The 12,622-nt window shown below is 43.2% G+C and overlaps 1 protein-coding gene and 1 long non-coding RNA gene across 14 annotated transcripts in view; both read left to right on the top strand.

Annotated features, from left to right (window-relative positions):
- Positions 1-12,622, top strand: part of LMO7 (LIM domain 7) — a 219,648-nt gene that overhangs the window by 50,608 nt on the left and 156,418 nt on the right. The window lies entirely within an intron of this gene.
- On the top strand, positions 675-10,692 carry LOC118497327. The gene is made up of 3 exons (XR_004899854.1): positions 675-819; positions 4,165-4,175; positions 10,681-10,692. It is a non-coding gene; the product is annotated as an uncharacterized LOC118497327 (long non-coding RNA).

Below are 12,622 nucleotides of genomic sequence, written 5' to 3'. Positions count from 1 at the left end.
TCATGTTCCTTCTAGGTTACTGAGCCAAGGTTTAGCTCTTTCAGCCAGTCATCAGATGGATGTGCTTCTTCAAACAATGTCTTCCTGGAGGATAACCCCTCTCCAGGAGATGTAACTCATTTCCTCAAGGCTTTTAGAGAAGGCAGATAACATCAGTGACCTTCAGCCTTATTTTGACTTTAGGCTTCAATTAGGCAGCTATGGATGACCATTTAGGCAAATGTGAAGCATTTCAGAAGCGTCCTGCCTTGCTTAGACAAGCTAGAGTGACTAAGGCTCTGTGCATACTCTTGTATGAGTCTGCTCATTCTGAGGATTAAGAGTTTGTTGTTATAGAACAACTATGTGCCAACAAATTGGGCAAGCTGGACAAAATGGATACATTTCTAGAAAGATACAATCTTCCAAAACTGAGTCAGGAAGAATCAGAAAATCTGAATAGACAGATTATGGCAAATGAAATTGAAGCAGTAATCAAAAAACTCCCAATAAACTTGGAGCAGATGGCTTCACAGGTGAATTTTACCAAATATTCAGAGAAAAACACACACTTATCCTTCTCAAAGTATCCCACCAAATTCAAGAGGAGGAAAGACTCTGAAGCTCATTTTCCTAGGTCAGCATTATCTTTATTCCCAAACAAAATAAAGACACTATGGATGGACCTGGAGAACATTATGCTAAGTGAAGTAAGCTAGTCAGACAAAGACAAATACCATATGATTTCACTCATATGTGGAATCTAATGCACAAGCTGAACTGACAAGGAAAATGGGGACAGACTCATAGGTGGAGAGCAGGAAGACAGCTAGTGGAGGGGTGGAACAAAAACTAAAGAGGACTCATGGATGTGGACAAAGTGTGGTGATTGCTGAAGGGGAGAGGGTGTAAGGGGACTAAATGGTAATGGAAAAATGCAATAAAATATTTAAAAAGACACTACAGAGAAAGAATATTATAGGCCAATATCCCTGATGAACCTAGGTGCTAAAACCAGCAACAAAATATTAGCAAACTGGATTTAGCAATACAGTAAAAAGATTATATATCATGATAAAGTGGGATTTATTTTGGGGATGCAAAGTTGGTATAGTATCTTCAAATTCTTAAACATAGTACACTACAAATAAAAAGAAGGATAGAAATCAGATGATCCTATCAATAGATGTAGAAAAATCATTTGATAAAATCCAGCACCCACTTATGTTAAAAACTCAGCAAAATGAGAATAGAGAGAACATACCTCACCATAATAAAGGCCACATGTGAGAGACCCACAGCCAGCATCATACTCAATGGGCAAAAACTAAAAGTGTTTTGCTTAAGGTCAGGAAGAAGACAGGGATGTTTGCTTTTACCACTCTTATTCAACACAGTGCTGGAAGTCCTAGCCACAGCAATCAGGAAGAAAAAAGAAAAGACATCCAAATTGGAAAGAAGGAAGTAAAACTGTCATTACTTGCAAGTGACATGATATTGTACATAGCGAACCCTACAGATTCCACCAAAAAACTGCTAGAACTGATAAGTTAATTCAATAAAGTAGTAAGATAAAAAGTAAATATCCAGAGTGAGTTGCATTTTTATACACCAATAATGAACTATCAGAAAGAAAAACTAAAAAAAAAAATCCCATTTACAATTGCATCAAAAAATACCTTGGGATAAATGAAGGATGTAAAAGATCTGTACTCAGAAAATTGTAAGTCACTGAAGAAAGAAATTGAAGAATATACAAATAGAAGTATATACCATAGGAAGCATAGGAACACTCAACATCATTAAAATGTCTATGCTACCCAAAGCAATCTACAGATTCAGTGCAATGCCTATCAACATACCAATGGTGTATTTCACAGAACTAGAACAAATATTCCAAAAATGTATATAAAAACATAAAAGACCCCAAATAATAACAGCAATCTTGAGAAAGAACAAAGTTGGAGGAATAATGCTATCTGATATCAAACTATACTACAAGGCCATAGTAATCAAAACATAATGGCATTGGCATAAAAAGAGACATGTGGATAATGGAACAGAAAAGAGACCCTGGAAATAAACCTATGCCTTTATGGTCAATTAATATTTGACACAGGAGGCGAGGACATACAATGGTGTAAAAACCGTCTATTCAATAATTGATGTTGAAATGTTGGACAGATATGTACAAAAAAATGAAGCTAGACCACCTTCTTGCAATATACACAAGAATCAAATCAAAATGGATTAAAGACTTAAATTCAAAAACATAAAAAATTTGAAAAACATAAAAATCCTAGAAGAAGACATAGATAGTAAAATCTTGGACATTTCCCTTAGCAAGTTTTTTTCCTGACATATTGCCTTGGGCAAAGGAAACAAAAGAAAAAATAAACAAATGGGAATACATCAAACTGAAAAGTTCTTGCACAGCAAAAGAAATAATCAACGAAATGAAAGACAACCTACAAAATAGGAGGGCATATTCTCCAATGATACACCTAAAAAGGGATTAACACCCAAAATTTATAAAGAACTTACACAACTCAATACTAAGAAAACAAACAATCCCATTAACAATTGGCAAAGGACCTGAATAGGCACTTCTCCAAAGAGGACATAAGAGGGCCAATAGACATGAAAAGATGCTCAACATCACTAATCATCAGAGAAATGCAAATTAAAACCACAATGAGATATCACCTCACACCTTTCAGAATGGCTTTCATCAATAAATCAATGAACAACAAGTGTTGGAGAGGATGTGGAGAAAAGGGAACGCTAGTGCACTCACTGTTGGTGGGAATGCAGATTGGTACAGCCACTGTGGAAAGCAATATAGAGATACCTCAAAAAATTAAAAATGGAACTGCCTTATTACACAGTGTTTCCACATCTGGGAATATATCTAAAGAAACCCAAAACACTAATCCAAAAAATACATGCACCCCTGTGGTCATAGCAGTGTTATTTGCAATGGCCAAGATTTGTAAGCAGCCCAAGTGCCCGTCAGTAGATGAGTGGATAAAAAGTGACAGTACATTTACACAATGAAGTACTACTCAACTGTAAAAAAAGAAGGAAATCTTATGTTTTGCAACAGAGAGTGTAGACCTGGAGAGTATTATGCTAAGTGAAATGCAGTAGTAGAAAAACAATTACCATATGATTTCACTTATATGTGGAATCTAATGAACAAAATAAACTAATAAAATAGAAACAGGTTCATATATACAGAGAACAGACTCACTTCTGTCAGGGGAAGGAAGGGTGGGGATCTGGGTGAAAAAGGTGAAGGGATTAAGCACAAAAATGAAAAACAAAACCCCAACAACCAAACTCACAGACACAGACAACAGTATGGTGATTACCAGAGGGAAAGGGGGGTGGGGGAAGATAGAGGAGTGTAACGGGAATCAACGGTGAGGGGAGGAGATTGACGTGGGCGGTGAACACACAATACAGTGTACAGATGATGTGTCAGAGAACTGTACCCCTGAAACCTATGTAATTTCATTAACCAATGTTACCCTAATAAATTCAATAAAATATAAAAATACTAAGGACCTACCTCAGTTTAAAAAGTAAGTTTTGTTGTTCTAGACGCTGTATGACTTCTTACATTGAGATGCTGGGAAATGCATGTATGGTTCTCCCTAATCCAGGACCGGGGCTGTCATTTTGGGTCAGGTGTGTGGGCAGCTGTAGTATCATGCCTTTTGTGCTAATTCAATTAGTACCATGGCTGGAACATCAGCTTAGGGTTCAAAAAGTAACATTAGTATTCAGGACAGGAACTAATCAGAATTCTCATCAGTGAAAGCTCTTATTAAACAAACACATTTTGAACAATGTCCAAATATATATGAGTAAATAAATATGTCAATTTTAAGTCTTTTTGTGTAGCCCTGACATTTGCTGTTATTAGCTGTTTCTGGAATACAGGCTTTCATTGTGTGGCCATTAAGGAATTCATCAAAATTTCATATCGCCGGTGTGGGGCCCATTGTCCGTGGCTGCCATCTGGCCCGGCCTCAGGCTGCGTGTAATTACTTCATGTGGCCCTCCCCAGTCCTCCTCCCCACCTCTGCTGGGTTCGCTATCCTTTTCCTCCAGCTTCTCTGTCTTCTGACTCTGTTCTCTGCTCCAGGGTGTGGGATAACTGACATGATTCTCTGTGAGGGGAGGGAAATGTTCACTAACGCTGGCTTTCGGGTTTTCCTTTTCCCTGAAGACATTAGTTAGGTCTGTCATATGCGGCCAGAGGCTCTCAGAGGGTCTTTCCGCAGCCGAGGTACCATCTCTCTGATCTGGGACCCTTGTTTCTGAATCCTGGCTGGAGAGGCAGGGAGCCCAGCTTGCTTCCTCTGCTCCGTCTCCTTTCCACGGCTGTCACCTTGTGGCTCCCCACCCCCCAGCTTCCTCGTCTGGTTCCACCGCATGCCACCTGCTGTTTTTTGCAGAAGGTGGAAATCTCTTCCCTCAGCTGTGTGCTTTGAGTCTCTGAATCTGAATTAAAACCATCTCTGAATACCTCAAGCCAGTTTCTCTTTTCTTTTAACCCCTTTTTGCCTTTAGTTGGAGTGAAATGAGATTTTCTTCTGTTACTCACGAATACTGGTGGTTGTGCGTGTCACACAGGAGGGGAGGGCAGGGGAGCATGTGGGAAAGGTTCCTGACCTCAGTGAAGATTCAGTCTAGGCCAGAAGAGATGAGCAGGATGGTGTAACTCCTGAATTAGTGGCTCAGATAATCGGTGCCAGAGAAGATGTGGACAGAGAAGGAATTTTCGTTAGGTCTGTCATATGCGGGGGGCAGTGGTGTTTGGGGCACACGGTGGAGACATGTAGTTTGAGTTAAGATAGAGGCATGAAGGTGTTGGAGGACATTGAGTTCCTGTGTTTAGATAGAATCAAGGATCTGCGTGTGAAAATCCAGAGCTGAAGGTCTGAAGGTAGGGAGGAAGGCCTTACTCTGCAGGCCCAATGGACCTCCGCAAGATTTTGAGTAGTGTTTTGTTTTGTTTCGTTTTTTTAAGGAATGATAGGCACTGAAATGCAGAGTGGATCAAGAGGAAATTAAGGCAGAGCAATTAGTAGGAGATGAGTGAAGCATAGCATCTGCTACAAGTCTCGAGCTGGGGTGGAGAGAATTATGTGGATTTAGAGGGACAAGGAAGGGTCACGGCCGCGTGTTGAGTGCGGGCAGCTGGGAGAATGAGAGCATCATGACTTCAATAGAGAAGTGAGGTGTGGCGGTTCAGTCTTGGGTGAGAGGGCGAGGTGGTTTTGCGTGCTGGCTTTATGGTGAAGGGAGGGTGCTCCAGAGGGACTGCCCGGCCGGCAGCTGGAAAGGTGGGACCTGAGGCTGGAGGGATGCCTTTTGGGGGGGCGGGGGGGGGGGCGGGGAAGGACCGCGGTTGTGAGTTTAGAACTACCTGCCTGGAGTTTGTACTTAAATGGACAAAGTTGAGAAGGTGGAGAAGGAGCCCCAGGTCGGTGATCTGAGGGAGAGTTTGAGGAAGGGAGGGGTGCGCAGGTCAAGCATCACAGTTTCGAGGAGGGTGAAGTAATCACCGCGGGGAAGCCTGCCAGGTTCACCCAAGTTCTCCCGCCGCCCACACAGCCTGCCCCGCCCAGTCGCTCTGCTGGGATATGCTTCTTGGTTTTGCGCGAACATTCAGGCAGAGATTTTTAGTGTGTTGTGATTGGCCGTCGGCCCATAATTATCTCCCTCTGCACCGAAGTTCTCGGGCTGGAGGGCAGAATCCACGTATAACCTACACTCTGAACCTCACAAAACCCAGACTCACGAGCACCCTGGTGCTCGCTCTGCTGGGTGAGAGAAATCATCCGGACCGTTGACAGGAGTCTTATAAATTTCACCCAGACAAAGTGAATTACCTATGTTTGGCCTCTGACCATTTCCTGTACCAGGAGCTGACTTTCTCCAGAAATGCAGATTATTCCACTTTGGAGCAATTTATCCTATTATGGTAGAAAGTTGTGCCATGTAGTGAGTTCCAAATCTACGCTAAAAAAGTTTATATATTTTACTGCACATATCTTTCCACAGAAAGTCTCGGGACCTATTCGTGTGGTCTAGCTAGGAACACCAGTGTTCTAGGAGCACATCAGAAGCTCCTGCAGCATTAATGAGGTGGCAGACGGCTGGTGTTCCTTTTAACATTCAGCTTTATTGGGGTGGAGGTGACAAATACAATTGTAAGATATTTCTGTTTTTCCATCTCACCAAATGTGGCGTGCTATTGTGTTTTAAAGCTGTTTTGCTGTATTTTTTTTTTTCTGTACTTGGTTGTAGCCATTAAAAATAGAAGACAGCCGCCTTAGGGCTACCGTTGGTGCAGTGCATGCAATAGCAGGAACTGACAGCAGGTGGCAGCAGCACGGGGGCTGATTTCTGCTTGGTTTCCTTAGACTTCCAAAAAAGAACCAAAGCATTTGGCCCTGTGAGGAGGTGGGTAATGATTTTGTCCGAATTCTTCTTCTTGTAAGGAAATCAAGATTCCTAAGAGCCCTAGCTACCTAACACGAGAACAGTGTTTATCTGGCACCGTTCTTGGCAAGACGACTCAGTGAGGGTGCTCCTGGAAAATGGGGGCGACCAGGTGCCAGCCCAGGGCTTCGAGTCGGGATCTCTTAGAGGCAGGCCTGGGACCTTGACTGCTCCCAAGCACTGCAGGTGATCCTTCCACACACTGAATTCTGAGTCTACGAGTGACAGTCCTTCCCAAGGCCAGGAGTCGTGCTAGGCCTTGAGAGTACAAGGAAGAAACGGCCATACTTTCAAGCCGATGTGCCTGCCGGGGCCAGTCCGGTGGGTGGGGTGGGCCTGTCGCTGTGTGGGGAGGCTGTTCCCTCCCGAGCAGCGGGTCTTGGACTCCAGGGCAGTGGCCGTGGCTCTGAGGTGATGCACGTCCAGTGTTGCCAGAGCATTTCTTTTCTAAAAGGAGAAGCTAGCGCTCCAGATCTTTGTTTTACATTAAGTATTTCCCAACTTCAGCATGCTGGGTTGACCAAATGAAACATGCCTACAGGTTGGAGTCAGCCTGTGAACTATGAAATCGCCTTTTGGAAGTTCGGCCAGTGGGGGGTGGGGCAGGAATGAGAATACACACAGGCCACGCCGCGATGTGAACACCGTGGGTGGACCCGAGTGCAAGGCGCGGTGTGGGCGGTGTGGGCGGTGTGGACGGAGGGAGCCATCAGCACCGCTTGAGCCAGGTCAGGCGGACTTTCTGAAAGTGGCTTCTCAAGGTCACCAGTACTTACCTGGGGAACAAGAACTCATTCATTCAGTGGGCGGAGTCCTCCCTCTGTTATCCTGAGAAGATGCAAACGTCTGTTTTTACATCTCAGAATGCCAGAATAGTGTTAAAAAAAATGCTCTCTGTGCTTCAACTTTTATTTGAAACAAACAATTTCAGTAAAGAGAAGTAAAATTATTCAGCCAAGGATCTTTCAAACGAATCATTAGATGTGTTGTGGAGCTATCAGCTTATCTACTTTTGAGATAAATAAACTGGAAGCTTTGCCGAAATCTATTTAGGCACGAGAAAGAATCTAGGAGAAACTTTGTTACTGTAAGTTGCTTTAGCAAAACCGATTTCTTAACCTTTCTGTTCTTGGGACTGTAATTCATTTAGACCAGGAGTTAATGGGCAGGTTCCATATGCCCATATCCTGTGGCCCACTTTGTTACACCGTGTTTTCTGCTTTGAAAACATTTAAGTAAAGTGAATTTTGAAAAAAGGCCATACATGTACTTTAGAAAAGTTAGTGTTGATTATTTAGATATGATGCAAAGGTGACACATTTAAAACCAAAGTAGATCCAAATATATAAAAGGAAATATTATAATTTAATATTAAAACATTCCTGTGTGTGAGGAAGAGGGGCTGGAAATTTCACTTCCCCAATTTAGGTCTATCCCTATAAAATGATAGATAACTTTTTAAGGGAGGTACATCGAGTACAGAAATTACTTTAATGGCTCAACTTATGTTCAATTTCTTCCATGTATGGAGTATGAGATGCTATTTTAAGGCCTTTTGCAGAGCTATCTTTTAAAAAGTCATTTGCATTGAATTTGAATAAAGTGCACGAGTTTCTAAGTACACCATCCACTGAGTTTTTTTAGAACATATTTATTGAGATATAGTTCACATACCACCCAGTTCACTCTTTCACAGCGTGCAGTTCACTGGCTCTCGGTGTACTCCCAGCCTTGTGCAACCATCACCGCGTTCTAACTTCACGACATTTTTATCACCTCAAAAGACTCTCTACGCCCATCAGCGGTCACTCCCCATTCTTCCCTTTCTCTAACCCCTGGAAACCACAAATCTACTTTCTGTTTCTAGGGACTTGTCTGTTCTGGACATTTCACGTAAATGGAATTACATTGTACAATACGTGGTCTTTTACTTCTGGCTTCTTTCACTTAACCTCATGTTTTCAAGTTTCATCCATGTTGTAACATGTATCATTACTTCATTCCATTTTATGGCTGAATGCTATTCTGTTGTATGGTTATACCATACTTCTAGTTATTCATCAGTGAATGAACATTTGGGCTATTTATTATTATTTTTGGCTAATGTGAATAATACTGCTAGGGATGTGCATGTACAAATTTTTGTGAGGGCATATGTTTTTATTTCTTTTGGGTATGTACCTTGGATTAGAATTGTAACTCTCTTTGTGACCTCGCTTCATGGTTGGGTGGAAGGAAGGTCGATGGGTGGGCCCCAGAAGGATGGCATTGTTAGTCTGCAGTGGGAACCCACCGGGAATCATTCAGGGATCCCCTTTGTCACAGGCCACCCCAGCTCCATTCCTTACTACTGATCTGACACTGGAAAGTGCAGGACCACTGAGGTACCGGGGGTGTGGCTATCAATTTGAAGTTCATGTAAAATAAACAGAGACTCTCACCTGTGACACAGACGTGCCGCTTCCCGAAATGGATGTTTCCCACAGCAGTGACTCTCACAATAATCCACAGAGAGATAAGCAGGTAATTGTTGAGACTTGCTAATGTGTGTGAGACATTCCTGCAAAAAACAATGACGTCTCTTGACTCTTGAGAACCCATGATTATGTTGAGCATTTGAACTATACTTAAAATAGCCCAGTAATGGAGGTTCACATCTACCTGTGCCGTGTGTGCTAGTTATTGAAGAACTTCTCGATCTGGAAAGAAACAATCATTTATGCCTGGGCAAGGCCTCTGCCAGACTTTCCATATTGTCTGCAACAGCATAAATTAGAGCAGGAACCTGGGTTTATAGACAAAATGTGCTTTATATTTCACCCTCCAGAAGCAGTTTTTGTGATTGTTAACCAAACAAACTGTAGCTTAAAACTTGAGCACATTTTTGTGTGTGATGTTTTCAGGGACCTTTACTAGCTGTGAATAGGGCTCCGGTTTGGGTTCGCATCCTGATGAAACCTGCATTGTGACCCTGGAGCATTATCTTCCTTTCTTCCCTTGTTGTGTCTCCTTCTTTCCCGTTGTTTCATTTCTGCCTTATTAATAATTGTGGTTTAGCCAAAAATCATTTGGGAATGCAAGCTAAAAGTTGGTAGTGGTCCAGGGAAGTGGCCACTTCTCCTGGACCAGAAGTTATGTTCAAAATCTGTTTGTTGTTTTTTTTGCACACCCCTCCCCGACAAATCTGAGTGCAGCTGACATTTGAGCTAATGATGAGTGAGTGAGAATTTTGAATGCTTATAAAAACAGTGGGCTTTTAATTATCCAGATACACAACTGGGAGCTTTGCTTTTTGCTGGTTTTGTTTTTCCTTCCCGACTGTGAGACTTGTGGGCCTTTTCCAAGAGGACGTGAAGTGGGAGAAGTAACTCACCCCAGACACGGGGACGAAGGGCTCAAGGGGGCCGTGGTGCGGGAGGCGCGTTTAGATTTTTGACCACTTACGAGACTTTTTGGATTCCATTTGGAATTCAGCGATCTGTGCAATTCTGATTACCACTATCTTGGAAGACTGTGAGTTGGCTTTGGGTTTGCGATCAAGTGATATTAGTATTGGCAAAGGTAGTCCTGGTATACTCTGGGATATTATGTAGTACCCTGGCAGATTTTAAGAGAGGCCAGTGACTTGATTATGCCACTTAAAGCAATGTTATTTGCTGAATGTACAGTATCAGTCAACAAAGGACATGCTGTTATTCCGAGGGTTAACCGCATTTTTGAGAGAGGCCTGGGCTTAAAATGCCATTTTGACCACACATTTCAAAACAGGGTTAGAGTTTTAAAGAGGAATTTCCAAGCATTGCTACATCTTACTTTTCGTATCGCTAGTGCCAAACCCCGTGCCAGGTATGTGCATAACCATTTTTTATTACATGATTTTGGAATGAGTGAATAAATGAATACTTTCTTAGTATCCTCTGTAAAATTAAGATAGATTATTTGAATAGAAAGTGACGTTTTAATATGTCCTTTAGTCTGGAAAAACTTTCACGTAGCTAGCCAATAGTAGTGACAAGCGCTTCCCTTTGAAGTTCCATCCAAGAACACCCACTTGTGGAAAGGTGCATAACTAAGGTGCCAAAGTGTCCATGGCTCTCGCGTGCTTTTGTTGTCGGGCCCCGGAGCAAACGAGGATGAACCCCCTCCGTGCAGCAGGAGGCCACTTTAGCAAAGTGCTCTCAGGAGCGGAGGGATGTTCTTCCATCAGAGCACAACCAGTCCTCCCTCCCCTCACACACCTGAAATTTAACCATCGGTTTTGTCTTTTCCCCCCTTGGTTAAATACTTGTAGTGCACGTATCCTAGGAAGATTACTTAGCTTCATAAGTGATCAGTATGTGGATGCCATCTTTTAGCCAATTAGAAGTTGGGTAAGAAGACTTCCCACCTTCGACAGTATGCTGTGTGGGCTGGGAAGGCCAGGAGTGCAGGGAGCTGGTGGCTAATGTGCCCGTGAAGTTGGCTTAGTGCTGTCACAGACACTTTCATTGGGTTCTCGGTACTGGTTACATGGGGGGCTGCTTACGGACTCTGGTCTCAGCTCCAGCAGCTGGACTGCAACCCAGTTTCCCCCACGCGTGCGTGGGTGAGATTGCCCACCACACAGGGTTGCTGTGAAGATGGAAGGAACTTGCGCACGAGCCAAGAGTGGGTGTTGGTCATCCTTGCCCGAGTCCCTGGGTCACAGCCTCAGGCCTGAGGCCTGGAGGGGTGAGGAGACGTGGTGCCTGTCACACAAGGAAGGAGTCCGAAGCTTTCGTTTTAGCTGCTCTGACTCCAAGTTCCTTTTTTTTTATTTTTAATTTTCAGCCCATTCTTCTGGGAAGAACTGGCTTCTCTGACATGCTGAGTAACTTTTTCAGTTATTTTATTCTAGGAAAGAAAAGCGCTAGGAGGTAGACATTTGTTCTATTTAAATTGTGTTTGCTTTTCATCTAGCGGTTTGGCCTGTGTGGCTGAGGAGACCTGTCGGAGCCACTGCGTCACAAACAGTGACATAGACGTCTTGTGGAATCCCTCGTAAGGACTGGTCCTGTTTTGTGTCACGAGGATCACAGAATGGTTGCTCCAAAAGTGAAGTTTAGTGGAAGAAAGGAGACAGGGGTGTTTTTAACTCATGGACAGTTTTAGAGACTGAGGGAAAAGCAAGGCAGGGCCTCGATGGGTACTGCCTGGAACTTCCCGCTGTAGAAACAATGCCTCTTTCATTCAATGGGAACACTCAGTTATCTCCTTGGATGGAAAATCAAGGCAGACCCACCTGTTATGAATCCTTTCATGGCCAGGTACCTCTGCTCCAAAGTGGCTTCTGATGGTGCATGTTCTCTGTTTTTTGCTTGTTTGTTTTGCATTACTTATGTCAAAGTGATTGGCATGACGATGATGGTATGTGTGTATCTTAAATAATCTTGATCTAGTAGCCGATCAGTCAATGAATAAGGATCTTCATTTGGAATCAACTGTGAGCCCAGTGGAAGCTCATCGCCTAGGCTTTGTCAGCAAACGTCTCTTTGAAAACTAACTCAAACAGCACCTGGTTTGGCACTGTGATTCGCACAAAGCCACGGTAGGGAGTGCCTTTGGGGTTCCAGGTGTCTTTAACAGGGCTGCTTCACAGGAACTGAACAATTGAAACAGGACGAGCCCCGGCTGACTTGCATTGTGGGCGGTTTGCTGATAACCCGTCTGGTCTGAAGTGGTCTTTGAGATGTTCCCAGAATGTTTGGGATTTAAATCATGTGGATTACGCTGTCAGAGCTGGAACGGAGAAATGCGGCTTTAGAGAAACTTGCTGCTTATGTTGGTGGGAAATCTCATCCAGTGAGAGGATTAAAATAAAACCATAAACAAAAGAGCAAAGCGTGTGAAGATAAGTCCCATTTGTTTATTAAATTAATACATCTCATAGGAAAAGAAACGGCTCTTTTGAAACTTGCGGACTTGGCATTTATTGCCTATATTTAGCTGACAGATATTTTCTCCCACAAACTATGCCTTTTGAAAGCCTTGTACCCACGGCTTCTCTGGAGGCTACAGGTGGTAGGACGGGTTGGACAGCCACGTTCGTGCATGTTTTCGGCATGCTGCCCCGCCCTGAATATGCCTGGGAGAGTAATTATCACTT

This window comes from Phyllostomus discolor, chromosome 11 (assembly GCF_004126475.2).
Source record: "Phyllostomus discolor isolate MPI-MPIP mPhyDis1 chromosome 11, mPhyDis1.pri.v3, whole genome shotgun sequence".
Classification (NCBI taxonomy): Eukaryota; Metazoa; Chordata; class Mammalia; order Chiroptera; family Phyllostomidae; genus Phyllostomus; species Phyllostomus discolor.
Note: the sequence above shows the minus strand (reverse complement) of the source record. Positions and strands in the feature narration are given on the sequence as shown.